We start from the raw sequence: 27,350 nt of genomic DNA on the forward strand, positions 1-27,350 counted from the left end.
AAAGATATCCCAAGCAACATCACAGCAAAAGGCGTGGATTTTTAAGGAAAAATATCCCAAGCAACATCACAGCAAAAGGCGTGGATTTTTAAGGAAAAATATCCCAAGCAACATCACAGCAAAAGGCGTGGATTTTTAAGGAAAAATATCCCAAGCAACATCACAGCAAAAGGCGTGGATTTTTAAGGAAAAATATCCCAAGCAACATCACAGCAAAAGGCGTGGATTTTTAAGGAAAAATATCCCAGCAACATCACAGCTAAAGGCGTGGATTTTTAGGGAAAAATATCCCAAGCAACATCACAGCAAAAGGCGTGGATTTTTAAGGAAAAATATCCCAAGCAACATCACAGCAAAAGGCGTGGATTTTTAAGGAAAAATATCCCAAGCAACATCACAGCAAAAGACGTGGATTTTTAAGGAAAAATATCCCAAGCAACATCACAGCAAAAGGCGTGGATTTTTAAGGAAAAATATCCCAAGCAACATCACAGCAAAAGGCGTGGATTTTTAAGGAAAAATATCCCAAGCAACATCACAGCAAAAGGCGTGGATTTTTAAGGAAAAATGTCCCAAGCAACATCACAGCAAAAGGCGTGGATTTTTAAGGAAAAATGTCCCAAGCAACATCACAGCAAAAGGCGTGGATTTTTAAGGAAAAATATCCCAAGCAACATCACAGCAAAAGGCGTGGATTTTTAAGGAAAAATATCCCAAGCAACATCACAGCAAAAGGCGTGGATTTTTAAGGAAAAATATCCCAAGCAACATCACAGCAAAAGTCGTGGATTTTTAAGGAAAAATATCCCAAGCAACATCACAGCAAAAGGCATGGATTTTTAAGGCAAAATATCCCAAGCAACATCACAGCAAAAGGCGTGGATTTTTAAGGCAAAATATCCCAAGCAACATCACAGCAAAAGACGTGGATTTTTAAGGAAAAATATCCCAAGCAACATCACAGCAAAAGACGTGGATTTTTAAGGAAAAATATCCCAAGCAACATCACAGCAAAAGGCGTTGATTTTTAAGGAAAAATATCCCAAGCAACATCACAGCAAAAGGCGTTGATTTTTAAGGAAAAATATCCTAAGCAACATCACAGCAAAAGGCGTGGATTTTTAAGGAAAAATATCCGAAGCAAAACACCACAGCAAAAGGCGTTGATTTTTAAGGAAAAATATCCCAAGCAACATCACAGCAAAAGGCGTGGATTTTTAAGGAAAAATATCCCAAGCAACATCACAGCAAAAGGCGTGGATTTTTAAGGAAAAATATCCCAAGCAACATCACAGCAAAAGGTGTGGATTTTTAAAGAAAAATATCCAAAGCTACATCACAACCAAAGGCGTGGATTTTTAAGGAAAAATATCCCAAGCAACATCACAACCAAAGGCGTGGATTTTTAAGGAAAAATATCCCAAGCAACATCACAGCAAAAGGCGTGGATTTTTAAAGAAAAATATCCAAAGCTACATCACAACCAAAGGCGTGGATTTTTAAGGAAAAATATCCCAAGCAACATCACAGCAAAAGGCGTGGATTTTTAAAGAAAAATATCCCAAGCAACATCACAGCAAAAGGCGTGGATTTTTAAGGAAAAATATCCCAAGCAACATCACAACCAAAGGCGTGGATTTTTAAGGAAAAATATCCCAAGCAACATCACAGCAAAAGGCGTGGATTTTTAAAGAAAAATATCCCAAGCAACATCACAGCAAAAGGCGTGGATTTTTAAGGAAAAATATCCCAAGCAACATCACAACCAAAGGCGTGGATTTTTAAGGAAAAATATCCCAAGCAACATCACAGCAAAAGGCGTGGATTTAAAGAAAAATATCCAAAGCTACATCACAACCAAAGGCGTGGATTTTTAAGGAAAAATATCCCAAGCAACATCACAACCAAAGGCGTGGATTTTTAAGGAAAAATATCCCAAGCAACATCACAGCAAAAGGCGTGGATTTTTAAAGAAAAATATCCAAAGCTACATCACAACCAAAGGCGTGGATTTTTAAGGAAAAATATCCCAAGCAACATCACAACCAAAGGCGTGGATTTTTAAGGAAAAATATCCCAAGCAACATCACAGCAAAAGGCGTGGATTTAAAGAAAAATATCCAAAGCTACATCACAACCAAAGGCGTGGATTTTTAAGGAAAAATATCCCAAGCAACATCACAACCAAAGGCGTGGATTTTTAAGGAAAAATATCCCAAGCAACATCACAGCAAAAGGCGTGGATTTAAAGAAAAATATCCAAAGCTACATCACAACCAAAGGCGTGGATTTTTAAGGAAAAATATCCCAAGCAACATCACAACCAAAGGCGTGGATTTTTAAGGAAAAATATCCCAAGCAACATCACAGCAAAAGGCGTGGATTTTTAAAGAAAAATATCCAAAGCTACATCACAACCAAAGGCGTGGATTTTTAAGGAAAAATATCCCAAGCAACATCACAACCAAAGGCGTGGATTTTTAAGGAAAAATATCCCAAGCAACATGACAACCAAAGGCGTGGATTTTTAAGGAAAAATATCCCAAGCAACATCACAGCAAAAGGCGTGGATTTAAAGAAAAATATCCAAAGCTACATCACAACCAAAGGCGTGGATTTTTAAGGAAAAATATCCCAAGCAACATCACAACCAAAGGCGTGGATTTTTAAGGAAAAATATCCCAAGCAACATCACAGCAAAAGGCGTGGATTTTTAAAGAAAAATATCCAAAGCTACATCACAACCAAAGGCGTGGATTTTTAAGGAAAAATATCCCAAGCAACATCACAACCAAAGGCGTGGATTTTTAAGGAAACATATCCCAAGCAACATCACAGCAAAAGGCGTGGATTTTTAAAGAAAAATATCCAAAGCTACATCACAACCAAAGGCGTGGATTTTTAAGGAAAAATATCCCAAGCAACATCACAACCAAAGGCGTGGATTTTTAAGGAAAAATATCCCAAGCAACATCACAACCAAAGGCGTGGATTTTTAAGGAAAAATATCCCAAGCAACATCACAGCAAATGGCGTGGATTTTTAAGGAAAAATATCCCAAGCAACATCACAGCAAAAGGCGTGGATTTTTAAGGAAAAATATCCCAAGCAACATCACAGCAAAAGGCGTGGATTTTTAAGGAAAAATATCCCAAGCAGCATCACAGCTTTGCAAATAGTCGTAGTTTCTATCTGAAGATTGGGCGCCATTTTTGGAGATTTTTTTACATTTTGCCTATTTTTCCTATAAACCACACGTTGCCATAATCGCCAACTATAATCGCTTTATGTGCTAAAGCCTTTGTGTATAAATCCCAATCATCTCCCAACCATGGTCATGCCTCAAATCCCATCAATTGATTGAATAAATCGCTTGTTAACACCTTCATGATTTTCCATTGTTTTGTATTGGTACTGCTGTTGATTTGTTAAGATTTATGTATTTGTTGTGTGTGGAATTTTTATTTTTAATCAGCCATAACTGTCAATCGTTTATTTACATTTGATTATTGCAATTTCAATGTTGGTGATATTAAAAAAAACAACAATAGCCGAAACCATGACAACCACTGCTTCATCATCATTCACAAATAGAATCATGCTGACAATTGGATTTTGTGGCATTTGAAAATAGTTATTTTTTTATCCATCAATTTTTCATTACTTTAACAAAATATGGCCGAAAGAAGAAGGTCATTTAACAATCATCGAACGTTTCTTTTTTGGTTTGCATTTTAAAATGTTTTAATAAAAAAGTTTATCCCTTGAATTCAAATGTTTTTTGTTTATTAAATTTTCAATTTATATTCTATTAGAAATTGAAAAATAAAATTCAAAACACATTTCAAATATTCGTTTAACAAATTCTCCACTTATTCGGGGATCTCTTTCACATTTGATAGTTTGATTCCACAGCAACTTCGTGGCTGGCCTTAAGAAAATCATGCAAAGCCTTAGAACATGTATTGAGCTCCGGCACATCTTTGGCTCAGTAAACGTTTATGTTGCCATTCCCCAATAATGCTATTGGCAGTTCGATGCTTGAAACACATACACACACACACACACACACGTTCCTTCACATACATACATAAATATTTTGATAATGCACCAGAAGTTGAGCTCCTTGGCAAAAAAAAGAAAACGTTGAAAAAGTGATTGAATTTTGTATGCACAACGTGCTTTTGCTTTTTGTTGTATTTTATATTTTTCCGTTCGTTTGTGTTTTTTGTTCTCTTCTGTTTTCTCCCTTACAATTTCGTTATAATAGCTAAAGTACTTCTTTGGTCTTCGTGTTTGTTGTCTGCCACCAGAAGAGCAGAAGAGTCAAGTGCCAGTCTCGTACTTGGGAAAATGTATGAGGGAATGGTCACTTCACAGAGTTTGGTTACAATTTTTGTAGATAGTTGCAGTAAATTAACTTGCTTATGACCAGCAAAGATGGTAGAGGTGGGTTCACATGTTTGCGAAATGCAGCAGCTATTGCTCTGAGTGTTGAATTCAAATATGGGGTCCCCATTAGAAACTTTGATAAATCAATGTTGGGCGCCATTATGATCAACTTAAAATGCTCAATTACGTTGTTCTTCACCATGAGCTCAGAGGTATTTTAGTATGTAGGAGGAGTTATATTCGTCTCCCTTAACAATATATAAAAATACCTCATACTTACAATTCTTCAGCCCTCAGGTTTGTTGGGTGTCAAAGCCATTGTCCACATGTGCAATACCATTCTAATTCTCAACAGTTCCTTGTTCCATGTACAGTATATGTGTAGCAGATATTTTACATTTTCATTTCATTCCTTTTTTCTCTTTTTTTTAATATTTTCTGACCTCTGCATGTTTACGTTTTGAGGTTACGTGAGGTAAAAATGTGGCGTGCGTAAAGGATAATGATTTTTTTCCTAAAAGGAATTAAATATGAGTAAGACCTCATTCATACTTAAAAATAATATTCAACACACGTATGACCAACCCACACCTCATGACAAGAGGATTTTAAAGAGGAAAAGGTCATCTCTTTCTCTGGATTTTGTTATCTGATTAGATAAACATCTTGAGGCCAAATATTCCAACATGTGTGTTTGTTTTTTGTATACCTAACCTCAAAAATTTCCGAAAATGTAATGCGGCATGAGTGCGTGAATGGAGAGTTAAAATCCCAAATTTTTTTTGAAACATGAGCCACCAGAAATGCCGCACCATTCCTAAGCAAATATTTTTCTGGGAAAAGTTAAAAGCATTTCATATTTCAAATACAGCTTAACTTTATTAAATTTTCCTTCCTTAAGGATGTTTTACAAATGAATGCCATGAACAATTCACGTTAAGTATTGGTATTGATGAAAACGAAATAAGTTTTAATACGTGGGTGATATGTTTACATAAATCAAAGAAAAAGAAGAAGAAAAAAAGAAAAACCTTTTTTCGTTTTTTTTCTTTTGAGAGGTAGGTGGTGGGACAACACAAATATATACCTCAAACCAATAATATCTGAATGGTCTTATAAATAATGTTTGTTATCGTTAAGATCACACACACAGGGTAGAACATAAAGACCAAGCCCCAGGGCCATGATAGTTAGAACATGTATTTATATATACATGCGTGTGTGTGTGGGGACATTTCATATCTTAAATATAATCCATGAAATCAACGTCCACACTTTAGGTCTTCAATGCCAACACATACACTTCTAATACCTGAGATGTAGATTAGGTTTGTATAAAATGATAAAGTGAGTGTATAAAATGAAACGTGAATGCGATTATTTTCCTTTAGTATTTTTAAGCCTATTTGCAAAACTATATTATGGCAAGGGAAGGTGAGAAGATGGAGGAGGGTACGGTAGCGAGTGGGAAAATAATGAAAGTCTTAAAATATATTTTGGTGACTAAGGATTATAAGCTTGTCAGGAAAACATACAATTCCCAAAGTCATATGTATAGTATTATGTAAAATAAGGTGGAGATATAATTTTCCTGTGCGTGACAATTTCAAGGCATACAAGAAAGAGCAATACATCTGGTGAACTCCAGTCATATTCACGGGAAATGCTGCTTCCACCAATTGTGAGTCACTTAAATCAAAAATGTCCGTGCAAATACGTTTGAATGCGATGCTTCGAACGAATTGCAAGCGCTGCTAACATCAAGATGTTTGTTGTTGTTTTAGCAGCATATGATGCTGGGCTGGCAGCCGCTGCCCGAAACACTTTTGGTTTCAGGTCAATCCGTTACGAAAGAACCCGCTGTCGTGGGATTGTAGATCAGGACCTTTGTAGATATCCGTGTTGGGCGCCAATGCATTCAGATTAAAATCGGCAGTAACATTCTAGAATTCCACGCGCTGATGCCATTACAATGTCCGAAAAACGCTATGTTTCGCACCACTATCATCTACTTTTATGCTTTACGTTGGGCGCCAACAATAACCCTAAAATCAGAAGTCAATAACTCTGTAGTTGGTCAACATTAAGAATTCCACTCTTTACAATATTCCTGAAAATCCAATGCTTAAGGCATCACTACGATCGCGTTTGAATTCCACACGTCACGATCACCGTAGAACCCCCAGTGATTGGCTTCTTTATGTCAATTTCGAGATTCACTTTTTGGGCGCCATTGCAATCACCATATGTTATTCACCATAACAATCTCTTTAGAATACCATTGAGCGCAAATTTAATGATCGCAGATTCCCACTGGGCTGCTGCGGGGTGCAGTGGTTAGTAAGCCCTCATTGAACGCTGAATGCCTAAATTCGATTCTGGACAAGGACAAACCTTTTTAAGAGTGGTAAAAACCTCCAAGGCTTCTATTTCATGGCATTTTTCAATAATTTATAACTGCTAAACATGTGGTGTAGGCGCTATAAACGATGTTCTAGAAATATGGAATCCAAAGAGAATAATACGAAGAAAGTCTGCTCTTACTTGTTGGAGCCCTTAAGTGCCTTACCTAAAAACTGCAAGTGTGGAGAGCCATTAAAAAAACATATGTTAGCCAACATTGTAATCACCTTCAATCACCAAAAGTTGAACGACATTATAATCACTTTGGAATACAGAGTCAAGATCACCATCAAACCCATAGTGTTGATGAAATTACAATCACTTTCCATGTGTTGGCAGTGTTATAATTATCGAATGAGTTGCATAGGTTAGGTTGAAAAGAGGGGTGATGCAAGATAACCACATGTCCGTGTCGACATACACTTAAGCCGTAAGAAGGCCTGTTGTGCGTTCTAATTTGGGGTCAGGATGGGGTTGTATTTTATAATGTAAGAATCTATTGGGTAATTCTTGATTATTAAGTGGGCGTTAGTCTAGGATCTCTGTCCGATTGACATAGTCTCTTAAATGTTTAAATTCGATTGTCCTAGTTTGGTCGAGTCCTTGTATTATGTCGTTCCCTAGTAGCTGGGTTTTCAGATTTGTAAAGGCCTGGCAATGACAGAGGTAGCGTTCCAACGTTTCGTCGTCCTCTCCGCACGCTCAGCATTCACCGTATTTTGTGCAGATGCGTTTGTAGCCCCAGGTGCCCTGTTAGGATGCCTGACAGTTTACTAATGTCTTTTTTACTTAGTAAAAGTAGTTCCTTTGTTTTGTCCTCGTCTGCGTTCCGCCGTAGAATTGTTGTGTTTTTCCAATCTCTTCACTACTCAAGAGGGATATACATATGTGCATTTTTTGCCTGTGCCTTTCCTTTTTTTGGTCGATCTGTATATGGGTTTTGGATAGAAACTTCATAATTTTCAAAGCGTCGTCTGTCCACCTGTAGTGCGATTCTCTAACTCACAAAATAGCATCCAGGAGTTTCGTTTGGTGTTCTGTCTAATTTTGTTGTATTCCTTTTATTTTACCTGGTGGTTGTCCCAGAATACAGCTGCTTTTTTACGTTTTGCCCTATTACAAAGTCTACGGACCTCCTTGCCTTTGTTTCGAATTTCCCCTGTCATCCTGGAGTTTTCGTATGCAGATTTCCTCTCTTGAAGGGGACAACTTTCTTCGAATGACCTTACTAGTGACTCGGTTAACTTGTGGACATTTCAGTCTATGTCCTCCTTACTTAGGCATCCCTCACCAGCTTGTCCTAGTCTTTCTTTAACTCGTTTTCCGAACTCAGCCCAATTCGTTTTGGATTTGTTTCGGAAGGTTATGGGGTTTGGCGATGGCCTCGCTATTTTATATCTAATATACCTATGGTCTGAGAAGGAATATTCCTCAAAGACCCTCAACTCATGTACCTCGTGTATTAGATGTAGTACTTCCTCCCTAATTCTATTAACAAGGGATGGTGTATTTCCTGTGTTAAGTGTAATCTAGTCGTTAGTATTTAAGTAGTCTATAAGGGCTGACCCTTTTGTTAGTGTTAGTACTACCCCACGAGATGTGTTGTGAGTTAGCATCACTACCTACACCTTTTGGCTTGATCATGCTCACCAGTTGCTGCTGTTCCGAGGAAGGTGGTAATGTCGAGGAGTCGAACGGCAGGTATAGTGACGATAGGTATGTTTCCATTTCCCTGCTTCAATACTGTGAAGTCCGACGATGACAATTCTGGAGAAAAAAGAAAGCAAACGTTTTTGTGGCATATAATGCAGGTCCTTGATCGGAAAACCGAACCAGCTTAAAAAAGTGAATCATTTATATGATTCAGTTCAGAAACCTTGTTTCTTAGGGTCCAAGGCCCAATATGTATATTACCTTTAGTTATTTTGTTTCCATCAGGACCAGTGTTGCCGTTTCGCTCCGATGTAGGTTGGCCTGGATGACCTCACTCATTGGTCCTCCAGTAAGTTGGCTTCCTGGGAGTCGCTGATTACATCTGATCCTCCCTTCTTGAGTCTTTTGGGGGGTTGACCTCCTGGCTGTTGGGTTTGGCATTCTCCTCCTCACCAACTCTTGCGTTTCCAGTCTTGAAGTAGACTGAGTTCGAGACGAAATACCGTTGCCCTTAGTCTTCTTGCGAGCCCGAGGGACCAGTGAGAGATCGTCACTCCCCACCACAAGGAGAGTGCCGTCTTCTTTCTCCTCCCTGTGGAAGATATCCTACCTCTTTACTGCTAAGGACACCAAGGACCTCGAGTATGCGCTCCCTCTTAAGCTTGCAGCCGTGCCCTATAACGTACACCAAAGCTTTGGTCAGATAAGGAATTTCTATTTCCTCACCAGCTTTAGTCTGCCACCTTCCCATAAAGTTGCTATGCTGCTGAATAGCCCCGAGAGCTGCTGAGTTTGTGTGTGGGCCATGTGGTACAATAGGAGGTCCCCCCTGGGCTCACTGCAGTCGATTTTTATTGAGACACGCCGTTGCAGGATTTGTTCCAGTAGTTTGTCGTTGATCGATTTCTCGATCTCCGAAAAGTGGTCCTTGTGTAGCCTTCCAGATCCTTTGCTGGTATCGGTTACTGTATAGCACAGATCGTCCCTCTAGTACCTCTTGGCTACCTTGGCGTAAGTCGATGGCTGCTCCGTTGTTGTTTCCGTGTCCATCGTCCTCTTGTGGATGGCCTTAGACTTCTTTCCTAAGTCCCCGGCCATTTTAGAACATTCCGACGTCGCGCTCACACTCTTCATGTCCGAACTCGCCTCGTCAGTGCCAGTCGAAGGATATTTTTAGAAGTCTTCTCTGCGTTGGTCCTGATTAGGTTTGTAATGGGCATTTGAAGGTGGGAAGCCATTTTTCTCTGACCACTGTACTCTTTTCGTTGTTAGCTTTGTGATGCTCTCGCTCACTTCCTCCACCATCTTGTAGACATCCTCTTTTATGGGGTTTTCCATAACGGTGATGTTAATTTTGCAGCAATTGTCGGATTCGGATTTAGGGTAGCTTCCTTCTTCAGATGGATGGGTCAAGTTAAATCTCTCCCTGTGCTCTCCTTTTCCGCGGGAAACTCAAGGCTTCCAGAGGTGGATTATCCCACCACTCTGCTCCAGACCCGCCATGCAACAGTAATTGGACAGAGTGGTAAGACCATACACCTCCCCCTATCCGTCGGGGGGCGCGCGTCCGGTAGGAGAACTGACAAACACCCTGGGGCGAGTTGCATATCATATAATGCAACAGGATGGTCACCATTACGACAGCTTTAAAATATGTAATCCTGACCTCAAAATCCAAAATTTTTTAACCCATTACAATCCCCGAACATTAATTTTGCATCATTATCATAACCATAAAAACCCACGCTTTGGGCGCCATAAAGATCACCTTAGAATTCCGCACATTTGGCGCCACTGCATTTATATTCGTTGAACGTCTAACTATTTTCACAAAGTTTCGTAACCTTAAAAAACATCTCTGTTTATATGGACTGGAAAAAAGGGATCTATAGAATTAACTTCTAATCTAATTTTACATAGTATCTATACAGGAAGCTTCTATTAAAGATCCTTAAGATCTCAGGTATGAAAAGTTATACTCTATTGGCAATTTAATATCTCCTGGTCCCCTAAGATAGAAAAGCACCCCTACAAATCCCTTTGAACTTTTCAAAGCTAACATGTTAAGCTCTCATCATGACATGGCATGGGAATTTCCAAAGCCCCCACATATTCAACTTAAACAAACTTTTCCCTCTATATATAGACCCCAAGAGAAATTGAAACATTTTAATCCTAGATACCCACACGAGGCATCCCTGCTTTCTTTTCCAATATTTATTGCCACATACCCTGGGCCTAGCTAGCTCTACTGCCTCAACTGTCAAATGGCGTTACTGTGAATTGCAGTGTACCATGCGACAGAGAGAGAGCGAAAAAGGGGCAGGAAGGAAAATCAAATTGTTTTTCAATTTCATTTACCACGAAGATGCTCAGGAAATCACGTGTCCCTGCTGTAAACAACAGGAGCAACGAACAAACAAAACCCCCAACAATCTATGGCAAGGAACAGTGAGCCAGCCAACCAGCCACAAGAACGAACCAACTCCCACACTCCAATTGAAAACTGTTTAAAAATTAAAAACAAAGCAAAAATAATAGAAAGTAAATAAAACATGTCAAGGAGCCAGCCAGCCATCCAGCTATGAGTAGAGAACATTTAAAATTACAGTTGCCTGGGAAAAGAAGGAAATCATGCAGGCAACCGAACTCAAATCCACACTCAACTCAACTTTGTGGGAATTGGGCGGCAAAACCCCAACACCCACAAACTTCTGTGGCTACCGCTGATGTTGATGCCATTGGATGGCTGCTGCCGTGTTTGTTGTTTTTGTTGAAAGTCTTAATAGAAATGAACCGATATCAAGATTTCATTGAAAGCATAGCTAAGAAAAGAAAATGTCTGTTATAGCCACATATCACACGTTATTTTCGTTACGTGATATGTGAACCGTTGTGAATTTCTTGTGGAATTTCACCACAATTCGGCCCTCCTGCTGCTCTTCCATGTCTAAATGAGAGGCAAGTAAACTATAGATACGACATCATGAAATATAAATAAGAATCTTGGATAATACATGTAAGTACACACACATGATCTCAACATCACCCACACACACACGTTGGAACGTGTTCACCTAACGAAATCCCTGTAATTATGTAGCCCAGTCCAAAGAAAGCAATACCAGCCAGCAGTAGGATGCCCAACCACTGAATAATTTGGATAAATAGTCCCGAATCAATGGTGGCTTTGGAGAGGCGAGAAGAAACGAAAACATATGGGGATGAAGAAGAAAAAAAGTTATATCTTTACTGGTGGTAAACATACAAATTAAATTAAATATGAGGTGGTTGTTGGTATAAGAACATGAATATTCTTGTTATTGGAACATGGATGTTTCCACTTAAAGATTCCTTGAAGGCAAGAAATTGAAGTTTTTAATTAAGGAAAACTAGTGAAAAGTTATGAACTCTTAAAACGACAATATCTTACTCGTTGTCTTTTATCATAATCGTACGAGGCTTTTAGACTTCTGTGTTGAATTTGAGAAAATCTATGCAAGGATTTATGTAAATTTTGCAAATGCTGAACTCGACATTCAAATGATCCCAAATAGAAGTAGATATCTATCTAAAGAAGATATCGATTCTGAAATGTAATAACTCAATCAATGTATTTAAATACTTCTTAGGAATATTTTTGTATGATTCCTCGGCTATTCCTTAAAACCTTTCTTCATCTGTCGTCATTGGTTCCTTTGCTCATGTTGTAAATCAGTGGTCCAACAGCCATTTCTTTCATTTTTGGTCTTTGGTTCTGTTTCTTGAGAAGTACTCTCAAAGTTTCCTAGTTCATTTTTATTTCGCTAGTGCATAGTCTATAAGATTTTCAGTTTTCCGATTTGTAGTTGTTTCTCATTAGTTTCTCCCATCGAGGTTTAGGTTCAATAGTACGGCAATCGCTCTTTTTGCATACCTTTTAGGTACCTTTTATTTTTGTCTGATTAGTGCACTTTATGGAATTATTCCTTCATCTATTATTAGTTCCTTTGCTCACTCTTGCAAATCAGTTGTTGAATAGTCAATACTCTAATTTGTCCTTTTGTCCTTCATGAGAACTACTTTCAGTGTACTTCCTTCAGTGTTCATTTAGCTAAAGCATTCTTTGCATTATTTTTAGGAATGTTTTGTATAATTAGTGGACTTTAAAGAATTCCTCTTCCATCTGCCGCTATTGATTCCTTTGTTAGCTCGGCAATCGCTATTTTTGTATACATTTTAGGAATATTTTTGTATGATTAGTGGACTTTAAGGAATCATTCCTTCATCTGTCATTAGTTCCTTTGCTCACTCTTGCAAATCAGTTGTTCAATAGTCAATTCTCTAATTTGTCCTTTTAGTTCAATATTTCATTTGTTTGATCTTTTAGTTCTGTTTCTTGAGAACTACTTTCAGTGTACTTCCTTCAGTGTTCATTTAGCTAAAGCATTCTTTGTATTATTTTTAGGAATGTTTTGTATAATTAGTGGACTTTAAAGAATTCCTCTTTCATCAGTCGCTATTGGTTCCTTTGTTAGCTCGGCGATCGCTCCTTTTGCATACCTTTTAGGAACATTTTTATATGATTAGTGGACTTTAAGGAATCGTTCCTTATCTGTCATTGGTTCCTTTGCTCGCTCTCGTAAATGAGTTGTTCAATAGTCAATTCTCTAATTTGTCCTTTTAGTTCAATAGTTCATTTGTTTCTTGAGGACTACTTGCAGTGTTCCTTAGATCATTTTCATTTCGCTAAAGCATTCTTTTTGCTTACCTTCTAGGAATATTTTTGTATGATTAGTGGACTTTAGGAAGCCTTGTTTCATCTGTCATGGGTTTCTTCGCTCACTCTTGTAAATCGTTTGTGTAATAGTCAATCCTTTAATGTTTGCTTCTAATTCAACAGTTCATTTGTTTGTTCTTTTAGTTCTGTTTCTTGAGAATTACTCTTAAAGTTTCTCATTTAATTTTCATTTCGCTAAAGTTTACTCTCTAAGACTTTTAGTTTCATCGTTCGTAAAGTCGATCCACCATTTTTTCATTAGTTCCTCCAATCGAGGTTTAGGTTCAATAGGTCGGCGACATTTGGAGCTTGCAACAGTTCTATTGGCATACCTTTTACGAATATTTTTGTACGAATAGTGGACTTTAAGGAATCATTCATTCTTCTGTCTTTGGTTCCTTTGTCCATTCTTGTAAATCATGTGTTCAATAGTCTTTTAGTTCTGTTTCTAGAGAAGTACTCTCAAAGTTCCCTAGTTCATTTTGTATAAGCCGGTCATATGTTTCGTATATCACCCTAAGACATTTAGTTCTTTTGTTCGTAAAGCCGATCCACCATTTGTAGTTGTTGCTCATTAGTTCCTTAATCGAGATGTAGGTTCAAAAGTTCGAAGACATTTTGAGCTCGAAATCGTTCTGTTTGCATATTTTTAGGAATATTTTTGTATGATTTGTGCGCTTCCTTCATCTGTCATTGGTTCATTTGTACGTTTTTGTAAATCGGCTGTTCAATTCTTAAATTGAACCTCTTAGTTCAATAGTTCATTTATTTGGTTCATCTTATTTGCTCATATGTTTCTTACAAATGCTTTTGAAAACGCTAAGACTTTCAGTTTCATTGTTCCTAAAGGCGATCCATCATTTGTAGTCGTTGCTTATTAGTTCCTCCAATCGAGGTTTAAGATCAATAGTTCGCCGGCATTGGTACCTCTATTGGTTCAACGATTCGTTTGATTACTCCTTGATTTCAATCTGTTGGCTCTATTGAAAAGCTTAGACGTTCATTTAGTTATTGTAGACGATATTTTAACACAACATTTACTTCATACCTTTAGTTCCATCGTTTGCATCCGTTGGCACTTGTTTGTCCGCTGTTTTAAAAAAGTTCAGTATTTTATCTGTACAGTATGGTTCATGGCATCGCTACAATAGTTCAGTAGGCTATATTTTCTTGTTCTCTTAATAAAAACATTGGAACTAAGATTCATTAAGCATCTTAGTTCCAACGTTTCTTTCGATCTGGTTCATTTCCCGTCATTAGGTTCCTTTATCGGTATTTTGGTACGTCATTTCAACAAATCTATAACGGTCATCTGTTTCGCAAATCGCGTCCTAAGTAAAGCAGTTTATGCGTATCACAGATTTTAACATTTTTTTGGTCTTAGTTCCATTATTAGTCGTCATTTGGTATTTAAATTCACTATTGATCAATTGTTTTGAATTTGATCGTCGTTTTGTTAAATCTCAGTAGGTCATTTGTTTCCTGTAATCGCGTTCTTTTATAACAGTTCTTTCGTTATCTTAGTTCCAATGTTGCGCTGGCCCTAGTTCATTTATTGTCCGTCGTTTAGAGATGGACGGGGTGCCACCGTGGTGCAATGGTATGCACGCCCGCCTTGCACGCAGAAGGTCGGGGGTTCGATTCACCGGCCAGGCAACATCAAACATTTTTTCAACGGTGGCAAAATACCCCTCAGTAATGTTGGCGACATTTCCTGAGTATTTCAGCCTTGAAAAACTTCTCCATAAGTGGTGTCTTAAGACACGCCGTTCGGACTCGGCGATAAACAGTAGGTCCCATATCATTGAGCTGAATATGAATCGGGGTGCACTCATTGATATGAGAGAAGTCTCCCTTGTCCCGTATGGGATGTTGTGGAACAATGTTTTTTGTTTGTTGTTTTTAGATGGACGCGTGACGCTAAACAACAACAACTAAAGTGTTCAGTACTCAGTTGTCACTAAAGTGCTTAGTTGTTGTTTAGTGTCACGATCGTGACACGAGGTCATATCTAGCGTAGTTCGATACTTCGATTCACTCGTCATCGCCTAATAGGTATTTTGATTCAATAGTTAGTATAAGGTTCTTCAACTCAAGTCATTGATACAGTAGTTTTCGATGTTTTGTGGGCTTAGTTCCATTATTGCTCGTCATTTGATACTTACCGCCTGTTCATGTATGTCGCACGGAAACCCGTACGAAAGGAAAGCAGTCACTCGCTTCCGTCTAAAAATGCGTTCATGTATTTCGCAAACTATCGTGCGACTGCCGTAACGTATCCTATCCGAAATACTACTAATTTGAATGTACATTTGTACAACTATGTTCCATAAATGAGAGCCAAATGAGAAATGAAAACAAAATCCACATATACATACAAATATTGGAATATGTGTGATTTGTTTTGTTTGAAAAATAAAATGTGTCGGTATTTTGTCGGTATTATTTTATTGATTTCTTCAAAATAGTCAATGAAACCCCCATTAAAACGTGTCTAAAAAATTTTTATTTTGTTTCAAGATTGTGTTTCATCAATTTGTTTTAAGATTTTCGGTGTTATTCGCGAGTTTATATTCTACTCGGCAGCTACAAAGCAAGTGAGTGATTTTGACATTCTCTTTCTATAAGAGACAGTCCTTTCGAAATACATAAACCCAAATTTAATGGAAAAGTGTACGTTTACGTGTTATTTCGTAGGGCTTGTCGGTCGCATAGATTTTCGTTTCGAAGGTGTTTACATGAACAGAAAATGATTTTTTCCCACTTCCGAAGCGCAAGAAACCTTTCGGTCGACATACATGAACAGGCTGTTAGATTGAATATTCATTATTTGATTGGGAGTTGGTTTAACATAATCGGTTATCTCGCTCTTTTACACACTTTTGTAGTACAATAGTTCATACGATATCTTACTTCCGACGTTTCTTTGATACTATTTCCATTATTGCCCTCTGTTCATACTTTGAATCGATTTTTATCGCTGGATCGATATTTTAGTTATATCTTTCCAAATTTTCTTCCGCTCTAGTTCCATTATTTTTTCCCGTTTGGTACATAGATTCATTCTTGATCGCTTCGGCGGTGTTTTGCTTCTACAGTTCGTCTTGTAATGAGGCCTCGTTCACTTTTGATCGTATTTTATTTCTATAGTCCTGCTATTTAATGAAGCTCAGTCGGTCGGTCATTTGTTTCTTGTACTCGGTATCTTAGTTTTAATGTTTCTTTGGCCCTAGTTCCATCACTGTTCATTATTTGAAATATAATTCACTTTTGATAGCTATTTTCGTTCTATAACCCGTGGTTTTAATAAATCTCTGTAGGTTATCTGTTTCTTATAATCGCGTCCCCAGTAAAGCAGTTCATTCGGCACTTTAGCTTCAATTTTTCTTTGGCCTTAGTTCCATTACTTTCCATCGATTGATACCTAGATTCACTCTTGATCGCGTCTTATGTAATATGGTTCTATATTTAACATTTTTAAAATATTCAATTGGTAATTTGATCCTGGAACTTACGTTTTTGTACAGAAGTTCATTCGATATCTGAGTTGGAAAGTTCCTTTGGCACTAGTTCCATTATTGTCTTTTGTTTAAAGTTCACTCGGTCATTATGTACTTGTGCTAGCGTCATTAGTACACTAGTTCATTATCACAGTAGATTAGTTCCAATGTTGTTTTTACTCTAGTTCCATTGTTGTCCGTCATTTGTTCTATAGTTTGTCTCATAGTGTGTTCAGTCGGTCATCTGGTTTTAGTGCTCCTGCCGTTAGGGATTCGCTTTCGATCGTTTGCTCGGTATTTTGTTTCTAAAGTGTTGTAGTTTTAGTAATACTCAGTCGGTCAACTTTACTCGATATCTTAGTTTCAAAGTTTATTGGTCCAAGATCCATTTGTCTCCACTGTTTAAAACCTGATTCTAGTTTGGTCTCTTTTTGATTCCCAAACTAACGTCATTAGTACAGAAGTTCATTCAGTGTTTTAGTTCCAACGTTTCTTCGGCAGTACTTCCATTATTAACCGTCGCTTCATACATTAAGTCATTTCTTCTAGATTGATATGTATGTATATTAGTTCTATCTTTCGTCGCTTTCCCAATATTCTCTATATCATTAGGTTCGTAAGGTTAATTTGTTGGTCCAAGTTCCATTTGTGTCCGCCGTTTAAAACTTGATTTACATTTGGCCGCTTTTTGGTTCCTAGACTCACGACATTAGTACAGAAGTTTATTCGATTTCTGAGTTTCAACGTTTCCTCAACACTAGTTCCATTATTGCCCATACATTGAGTCACTTTTTATAGCTTGATCGGTAGTTTAGTTCTATGCCTCGCCATTTTCGTAAAGTTCACTCTGTCATTAGGCTCTTGTCTTTGTGTCATTAGTACAGTAGTTCAATTAGTTGAAATGAGAAGGAATAACACCCAACCGGGCGGTTCGATTCTGATTTTGTTTGAAAATATTTTACTTAAGAACTACTTAAAATAATCAAACTTAGCATAATCTTAGACACTCAATTCAACAGAGCACATTAAGGGTTGTTTTATCCCTACACTTAAATGTCCATGTTACCTAGTGAGCGCATCGATATCTCTGTGTGTGGACTTTGTCAAATCCTTTATTATCAGTGCACGCACAATTAAATTTGTCATATTTATTTGTTTGATTTTCCCCAGTGTCTGATACTCTCCAATTTCAATTTATTTGTACAAGTAGTTCCAAAGTATATTTCGCCCTAGTTCCTTAATTCTCCGACGTTTGAAACTTGAATTCCCTTTTTGTCGCTATTTTGGGTTCTTTAATCCATCGTTTTAATAAAGCTTAGTCACTCATCTGTTTCTTGTATTCTGTCTAGAGTTGGGCAATCTAGTTCCCGGAGCGGATCGATCTTTTTAGTTCCTTTTCCTAAAGGGAACTAGTTCCTTATTATAGTTCCATAGTTCCAAATAGCTCCGAGAGCGGTATAGTTCAATGTATTTTATCTCTTTTTTTATCTCTCTTATCATCATTCTTTCTGTTTCTTCGTTCCAAATAGTTCCGAGAGCAATATAGTTCCATGAAAATTTTCTCTTTCATCTTTATTTCTGTTTCCTTTATTTTAAATAGTTCCAATATCGAAATAGTTTAAGAAATCTTTCTCTTTCATCGTTCTTTTTGTTTTCATCGTTGGTGAATGAATTGACATAAAATTAAGTAAATTGTAAAGATATAAAATGCATGTGATTTAAGTTTATTTAACAATGTGGCCGCATCTGAATAATGATCGAAACGAACGAGAAATATCGAAGTGAGTGTGGAATTAAAGGATGAAAGAAATTATATGCACGAGAGGAACTATATGTACTAAAGGAACTATATGAACGCAAGAGCTGGATATAGTTCCAATAGTTCCTTGTCCAGAATAGTTCCTTGGAACTAGTTCGTTCCGGAACTACGCAACTTTTATTCTGGCTACCAGAACAGCAATTCATTCCGTATTTTAGTTCCAACGTTTCTTTGGCCACAGTTCCATTACTGCCCGCCTTTTAAAACTTAATTCACTTTTGATTCTGATAAAGCCGACCGACATATCATTTGTTTCACGAACTCGTGTCCTTAGCGTAGTAGTTTATTCGGTATCTTAGTTCTAACTGTTTTGGGCCTAATTCCATTTTTGTCATTCGTTTGGGACATGAATTCACTGTCCCTGTCAATCGCCTTTAAATAAACTTAAGATGATAATTGGGTTCTTGTTCTCGCTACTTGAACACCATGGTTATTTCTGGTTAGTGAATCATTCAACCGAACTATTTCATTTGTTTCTTAGTTCCAACTTTTTTGGCCCATCGTTCCATTCTTTTTATTCCTTTGGACTTGAATTCATGAACCTAGTCAATAATTAGTTTGATAGTAATTTTGTTTTGCTTTTAAATAAATTTTAGATAATAATTGTATCTTGTACTCGCTACATTAGCATCGTGATTAGTTCTAGTTAGTTCATCTCAGTGAATACTTCAATTGAACTATTTCTATGGAAAACTAGGAATTTTAAAAGAGTACTTAATGTGGGTTAGTGCCAAGATGATGATCGCTTGCTTGCTCGCTACCTGAACAATGTGATTACTTCTGCCTAGTTCATTGAGGTGAATCATCCAACTGAACTGTTTCGATTGAAAATTACTCAACATTAGTTTCCAATATCGCTTGAGCGGTATTTTGGTTCTATAGTCCACTGTTTTAATAAAGTCATATGTTTCTTATACAGGTGTCTTTGGAGTAGTAATTTATTCGGTATCTTAGTTGAGAATTTTTAACCATTGTTCCATTATTTTGACTTGATTTCACAGACTTTGTTAATAATTAGCGTGATAGTCAATTATTTGCTCGCAAATAAAGTTTATATAATAATTGCGTTCTTATTATCGCTATAATTGGTTCTAGTTAGTTCATTTCAGTGATTGAACTATGTATTTCGATGGAAAACTAAATTTGAAAAGGGCATTACATGTGGGTTAGTGGCAATGATGATAGATTGCTGGCCTCGCTACATGAACACCGTGATTATTACTGGTTAGTTCATTTAAGTGAATCATACAATTGAATTGTTTCGATTGAAAATTAATCAACATTAGTTTCCAATATTAGCTCTGTTCCTTTACGTGCAAGAATCTTCAAGTTTTACCACTTTTTACTCGAAAAGCGTTCCTTTACTTCAGACACCATACAAATTATGGGGGCAGTTTACAACTTTTGCTATTTTTGCCGGTTTTATCATTTCCAATAGTAAAGGAACAGACCAATTGCTTGAGCGGTATTTTGGTTTTAAAATCTGCCCTTTGTTAAACCTCATGTGGTCATTTGTTTCAGATGTGTATAAGTATTTTTGGTTTTTAGTTCTCACTTGTTGGCCTTAGTTCCATTATTAACATTCTTTTGGGATCTGATGAATTCGCAGTCAGTAGTTAGCTCGATAGTACATTTTTTGCTTTTAAAATAAAGTTTAGATAATAGTTGGGTTTTTGTACTCGCTACAGTAGTGTCGTGATTAGTTATAGTTAGTTCATATCAGTGAATAATTCAATTGAACTATTTCGCTGGAAAGCGAAAAATAAAAAAAAAAATTAATTGAACATTAAATTGGTGTGTCTCCATGATGAAAGATCGCTGGCGCCTTCAAGTATGGTTTTAAACCTAAGTAAGCATAGTAGATATTGTGAATATCTCCAAGAAACATTTGTTTCTTATCTTTAAAAAGTATGATCGCGCTATTGATTAAGAGAATCATTAATGAAGAATATTTTACTTTATTTTATTCATCAGTATTCTTAATGTTTTTATTGTGAAAAATATTCGTAAATCATCATGATCCCTCCCATTCCTCCTCCTATGTCTCTCTTCTCACTTTCGCCAATTTCACCGTTATCACAGTTATTAAATTGCCTTTTAGCATTCAATCTCATTTCTCCGAAATGTCAATAGAATTGTTGAAATAATGAAAATAGCAACAACGTGCAGGACACAAACACATAAATCGCCTAGGATTTATTGAATTTTCCACATAGTTATTGTCGTCGTTGTTGTTGCTGCTTTGTTGTCAATGGCATAGATTTTCACTTTCATGAGTTTGAGAGCCACCACCGCCACCACACATTTGTATTTTCATTTCCATTTCATGTGTCAACAGTTTCACTCAATTTGGTCAGCTTTACTGCTAATGTAAATCCATCTAATATTCTTTCTGCTTCTCCTGCTCCACGTTGTCAAATCTGCTGTTAGTTTAGGCCAGAGGTATCCATACCACCATTCCGTACGTTATGTGTGTCATGTAACTGTCAAGGATATGGAGGGAGAGAGAGGTACGTTTTTGTGACTGGTTACTTTGGTTGTTTGATTCTATTCCGGTTGATTCTTTGTTTCTATTTTGGATATTTGGGTTATTTACAGGAGCGGGGATTTGTAACAGTCACGGTTGTTTAATTTTTTGTGATACCTGACGTTTTATTGACAAAACCTAAGGGCCATTGGGTAAACTCATGTTATTTTGCGAGTTTACATAAAGAAACAACTGTAACAGGGTAAGGGCGAAAATTTTTAAAATTTTTTGAATACTCAGCGGGACGTTTTTTCATTTTAAAGAATCAGGGATATAAATAAGGAAACCGTGGAAATGTGTTTTCTGCATTCAAATTGTTTTCCCTTTTTTAAAAAAAAGAACAAACTTGCCTTTGTAGAAAATCGCCAGGCCTCTGCAACATTCCACCATTAGAGCCTCGATGTAAATGACAGCCATGCAGGCTTGTTAAAAGCATCTGTCAAATGGACGTGTGAAAACTTCTTAATGGAAACTTTAAGCAACTGAAACAATTTCATTTTTCCGCCGAAAAGTGTGCGTGATTGCATGAGTGAGTGTGTGTGGTGAAATATGTTCATGTGCGTGTAATTCATGGGAAATTGGAATTAAGACCACACTTTCAGAGTTATATTTCTGATGTTATGTGAGCAATACAAATATGTAGTGGAACATTTAAGGAAATTGTTACATGAAAAACTACTGTGGCGAAGTCGGGTATAGCTCTACGTAAATTATACGTAGTCATGGCGACTACATGTGTGCCTTCTTTAAATTGCTCAGAAAAGTCTAACAATTCACCGACTATTTGATAAAAGCCTAAGGTTTTTCCAAATCCACAAGAAACGATTCTCAGAATCAATTTCTTTATTCATTTATGGCAAAGTAAGTCCTATTTTCCTAAAAGCTTATTTAAGTAAGGCAAAGAATACTCAAATTCATAGAGGAATTCAAGTGACAAAGGCAGTCACCGGTGTCGTAAAAAAACCTCTGTCATCCACAGGGACATACAATCGGTGTATGAGAAATTATTACTTCCAAAGTTAATTTGAACTTAGTTCCATTATTGTCCGTCGTTTGTGTTTGATAAACCTTAGTTGGTCATTTGTTTCTTGTACTAACGTAGAAGCATAGCATAGGTTTGGTGCCTACGGAGAAGCATACGTTTGATGCTGGGCAAATACTATAGTTTCGTATTAATTCGGAAGAGAGAATCCGCTGCCGTGGGATTGCACTTGTGTTGTTAACTTAGTAGTTTAATCGTTATCTTAGGTCAGACGTTTTTGGCCCAGTTCCATTATTTTCGCTCGTTTGGTACTTGAATTCACCGTCCTAGAAAATAAGTAGCTTTTTGATATTGATATTGTTCGGCTTTTAAATCATGTGTTGATGATAATTTGGTTGTTGTACTCACTACATTGGCATCATGATTGCTTCTGGTTAGTTCATTTCAGTGAATAATTCTCTTGAACTATTTCGAAGAAATACACTGCACCCCGGTTAACTACCTCTCATAGAATTCCAAACAAATGATGCAGTTATGAGGGAAATGCAGTTACGAAAATCCCGCATAGCTTTGTACCTCATATGGGTAGTTATAAAAATCTCAACCTCACAAAAAATTACAACGATTCAATCGTCAAAAACAGAACGGTGTGTAGTAGAATAGTTAATTTGAAGTCTAAAAATATATAAATTATATTATTTAACCAAAAAGAAATTTAGTCATCAGTGAGCATAATATAGCACTGGACATCTTCACCACAATCGAGGTAGGTAGTCATCGAAATTGATTATCTCAGAAATACACCAGTGCTGGTAAAAAAAAGATAAAAGCATTATTAAATGTTCCTTTTGGGAAAGCATTTGACGGACAAATATTCGAATTGGGTACTTATAGAAAAGTAGCTAACCGGGACAGTTTGAACTCATTTATATGAAAAAACTTTGGGGATTTAGGTTGTGAGGCAATTAAGCGGGAAAGGCAGTTAAGCAGAGAGGTAGATAACCGGGGTGCAGTGTATTAAGAATTTTAAAAGGAGCATCAAATGGCGGTTTGTGGCAATGGTTATATATATGCTGTCGATTACAGGGAGATACAATCGGTGTTTGATTACGGAATTATTAGCAAAGACCCGAACCATAATTTGGTACATAATTTTGCCAGGTTCGTTGAATTATTCGATTCATGATATTGATATGCGATTTATTATATTGACATCGTCTATAAGCCATGAGAGGCACTGTCTTGTATCCTTAAGGCACCCAAGCACTTCAATCTAGACATTTCATACAATGTTTCTTCTTCGTGCTCCTTCTGCTTCGAACGCCACCTACTGGGGAAATGACCATATAAACAACTAGTGTAGAACTTCACCAATCCACAGCTATATATCAGAGTTTTCCTGTGGTTTCTTAGGCGTTGTTCATGGCGCCAACCAAATTTGCTCCTGAAATTACACGACTGGATTTAAAGTATTCACAAATTTGTTATACATATTATATTTTGTTACACAATATTTTGAAGATACATTAGCAACTGGACACAATCTAATCTAGGTACATAAAATATCTATGTGTCCGTTCGGACTCGGCGATAAACTGTAGGTCCCATATCATTGAGCTAATATGATTCGGGGTGCACTCATTGATATGAGAGAAGTCTCCCTTGTCCCGTATGGGATGTTGTGGAACAATGTTTTTTTGTCTGACGAATTTATGCGCTGGCTGAAGTTGCAACATAAACATATAACGGAGAGCGTCAAATCATCGCAGCGTTATCGGTATAAGGTGTTTAGTGGCGTCGTTGGTGAACCGGAAGATTTATTTTTGATGCTTTTATTCTTCGGAATTTCACGATCCTACCTAAGAATTCCATTGTTTACGAGTTATTAAAGATTTCCGTTGGGGCCTAAAGACGGCGTTTGGTGTTCCTGTGACCCTAAATTTTAGCACGTAAACTTTGATATGCTGTGAGGTCGCTGGTTTCCTATTCATTGGTAGACCCAACAAGCAAAAAAGCAGAGACACTCACCACACCCTAAAAGTGAGGGCGCTGGTTTCCTATTCACTGGTAGACCCAACAAGCAGAGACACTCACCACGTCTCAAAAGTGAAGTCGCAGTTTTCCTACGTCTTGGTAGATGCTTTGTGGTATATAAAAAAGCATCAACTATTGAGAATATATACCTCTGAAATCCAGTTTAATACGAGGACTTTAGTTGGGATTTATAGTGCTCCAAATTAAAGTTTTCATATTTATTATTTGTTTTCATATTGATTGCTTCCAGATAGTAAAGGCCTGGGTACATAAGCTGCCTCGCCTGCTTACCTTAATTGCTTCTGATAAAAGAATAAAAATGAAAAGGGCAACCCAGTCCGAAATTTGCTTGGCCTTCTTTATTCTTTTATTTTTATTATGTCAGAAATGAAGTAGGAAAGAAAGGCAACCGGGCGAGACAGCTTATGTACCCAGGCCTTTATATTCTCAAAAGATAAAGCTCATTAATGCATATACAAAGCTGTAGGAATACTACGACCTTACTTTTGAAATGGTGAGTATCTCCGCTAATTTTTGGGTCTTTGCTATGTTTGCATGAGTTTGCCTCTGTATTGACAGCTGAAGCTGATTTTTGACACTTACAGTAAGTGCATATTTACATTACGCAATTTTCATTGCGGCAATTGTAAGTTTGATGGAGAAAGGGGTGAGGAATATGGTAACCCTTTGCCCCTCAACACCCTCTCTCACCAACAAACTGACAATTGCCACAAGGAAAATTGCTTAATGTAAATATAGACTAATTAAAGTAATTGTGACCCCATAGAAAGCCACAGTTGTCTCGGTTAATGTTCATAGAGTCTATATCAAAAACACCACTGCAATACAGAAACGTTGTCTATGATTACCTGGTCAAATAAAACCTGACCAAAAAAATCGTAGCTTATTCTTGAAACTCAAGAAATTCAACAACTGGGGGAATTTACTTCATTAAAAACTAAGCCAAGATCCACACCACTTCAATGGCCACCATCTGCCAGAGTTTTTCCTCCTCCTAAAGATCACTTTAAGTCGTTATTGACCAAAAAATTTCCATCATGACAAAGCCAATGATTAGAATGCCGAAAATTGCCTTTAAGTGTTAGAATTACAATTAGGCCCCAAATGCCTGGAACATTTTTAGAAAGTAGTATTGGGGATCTTTTTCCACTTCAAAAATATATGATAACGTCTTTGCTGTTCGATAATAGGTGGCGTTGTAGTATCTTTATGAGCTATATGTGGAAATGGTTCGTGTTTTGACTGTCAAATTCGACGCCTGAGGGCATAGATATTTTAGAATGCATCAATACATACCTTGGAATGCTATGAATGTCGACATGTCTGGATGACAGGCCATTTAAAGCCAAAGCCAAACTTTTATTCTAATGGGTACTTTACACGATATGATATTTTACATATGTGCTGTCACTTTGCATATACATTTTGTATATAAAAAGTTGCAACCCTATGTAAAAAACATATCGTGTAAGCCTATTGTACCCTCTTTACTCAACAGTCGTCTTTAAATTCAATGTTTTTATAAATAAATTTCATACTTTTGAAGCTTGTATACATTCAACATTATCGAATATTTTTATAAATATTATTAAAGCTTTCATCTTTCGAAAGATCACTGAAACGGTCGATATGCAGACTGGTTTGGTTATAAAGCCCAAAATTAAATTGGATATTATGGTCGCAGCCAGGACAGCCACAACGCTTAGAATTAATTTTAGGCTTTAACTTTGTGACATGTTGCTGATATGTGTGTACCATGCTTTATGATTCCAGGCGACATATGTAGAAAATTGCCTATAAGTACTTGAGTTCCTTTAGATGCGATGTGTGATTTCTCTAAACGCCACCTTGAGGACACAGTTACGGTAGAAACTATTAGTAGAGAACTTTACCTATATAGTATTGTCTTTCCAATTCGATAATAGGTGTCGCTTCTGTATATCAATGAGGTAAAAGGGCGAAATGGTATGTGTCTAGATAATGCAATTCACATTCTGGAAATTTGTATGTATGATTACTTCCTATTCTGAACGCTTTCGTCAAGACAAGTGTGTGAAGACTGGATGTCTTTTTTGGTGACCTAGAAACCTTATGTGTACGCATATAAGGGTTTAATTAGTAATTTGACGCATATCGTCACTTGTTGTTAAGTGACTGATCTGAACGCCACCTACAGTGGAAAAATTGCGGTACAAAGTTTTAATCAAGATTTATACACATGCAGAGTTTAATAGTATCGTCTTTGTAATGTGATAATAGGTGACACTGCAGTATCTCCTTAAGCCAACCAAAAGACCTACGATTTAAGCAAACATTTTTTTAGGTTTGCAATATTTACGCGACAGTAATTTATTTACTGGAATTATGAAATTTGCTTGTAAATTCCGAATTAGTTCTGTCTTAGTCGGTGCTTTTAGTTCAACGAGAGAGAAAGAGACGGAACGAACGGAACTTAACTGAGACGACTGAAAACTGAACTTTACTGTTTTAACTAATGAATTATCTAATGAAATGGTGAAATAACCTCAAACAAAACCCAAAATATCGGACTAAATTTTGTAAAAACGCCGAATGATAAAACCGAAACGATAATATGTGTGTTCGTTTACTCAAAATTTTTACAAATTTTTACTGGATGTTGTTCGTTTACTCTACAGTACAAAGCAAAAGACCTTAGCCGATTACAAGAAGTTACTGAACTTGTACAAATTGTTGCGTAAACGAACACACCTAATGATACTACATCGTAAGTAGCAAGTGCACAAACCATATCATAAATTTTGCTCAAACGGGAAGTAATTAAACTAAAATACTGAAAGGACTCAGACAACAGATGGCCTACGAATCTTTGCAGAATGATCAAATGAAATAGTGGCACAACCCTAGCAAATATAGGAACCATGAATAAATTATCAGATTAAAAATAAAATGCTAGGAGATCCACTACGCTCCTACTCAAAAGCACTGAACTAAAGACTTGTCGCTTTCCGACATTCTCCAGTACGCAAACCATATGAAATACTTAGCTTTGCTCGAACGGTAAGTGACTGAACTAAAAGGTTTAAGTTTTTTTATTTTCATCGTTGGAGTTGAGCTCAATGATCGAACATTTTTTGCAAGTGTAAAAGGAAAGCTGATGATTCGTACACACACAACCACTAAATAATGTGACCGGTTTCGATGTTAGTTATGCAGCTCATCGGACATATCGGCCTACTCATCTAACTCCAGTGGATCTGTGGTTATATCCCATCGAAGCA

The 27,350-nt window shown here is 37.0% G+C and overlaps 1 protein-coding gene across 1 annotated transcript in view; it reads left to right on the forward strand.

Annotated features, from left to right (window-relative positions):
* LOC141396372 (TWiK family of potassium channels protein 7-like) overlaps positions 1 to 27,350 on the forward strand; it is a 224,388-nt gene that overhangs the window by 71,917 nt on the left and 125,121 nt on the right. The gene's annotated exons all lie outside the window — the stretch shown is intronic.

Source organism: Musca autumnalis, unplaced genomic scaffold (assembly GCF_047663935.1).
Source record: "Musca autumnalis isolate F117 unplaced genomic scaffold, ASM4766393v1 scaffold_3, whole genome shotgun sequence".
Taxonomy (NCBI): domain Eukaryota; kingdom Metazoa; phylum Arthropoda; class Insecta; order Diptera; family Muscidae; genus Musca; species Musca autumnalis.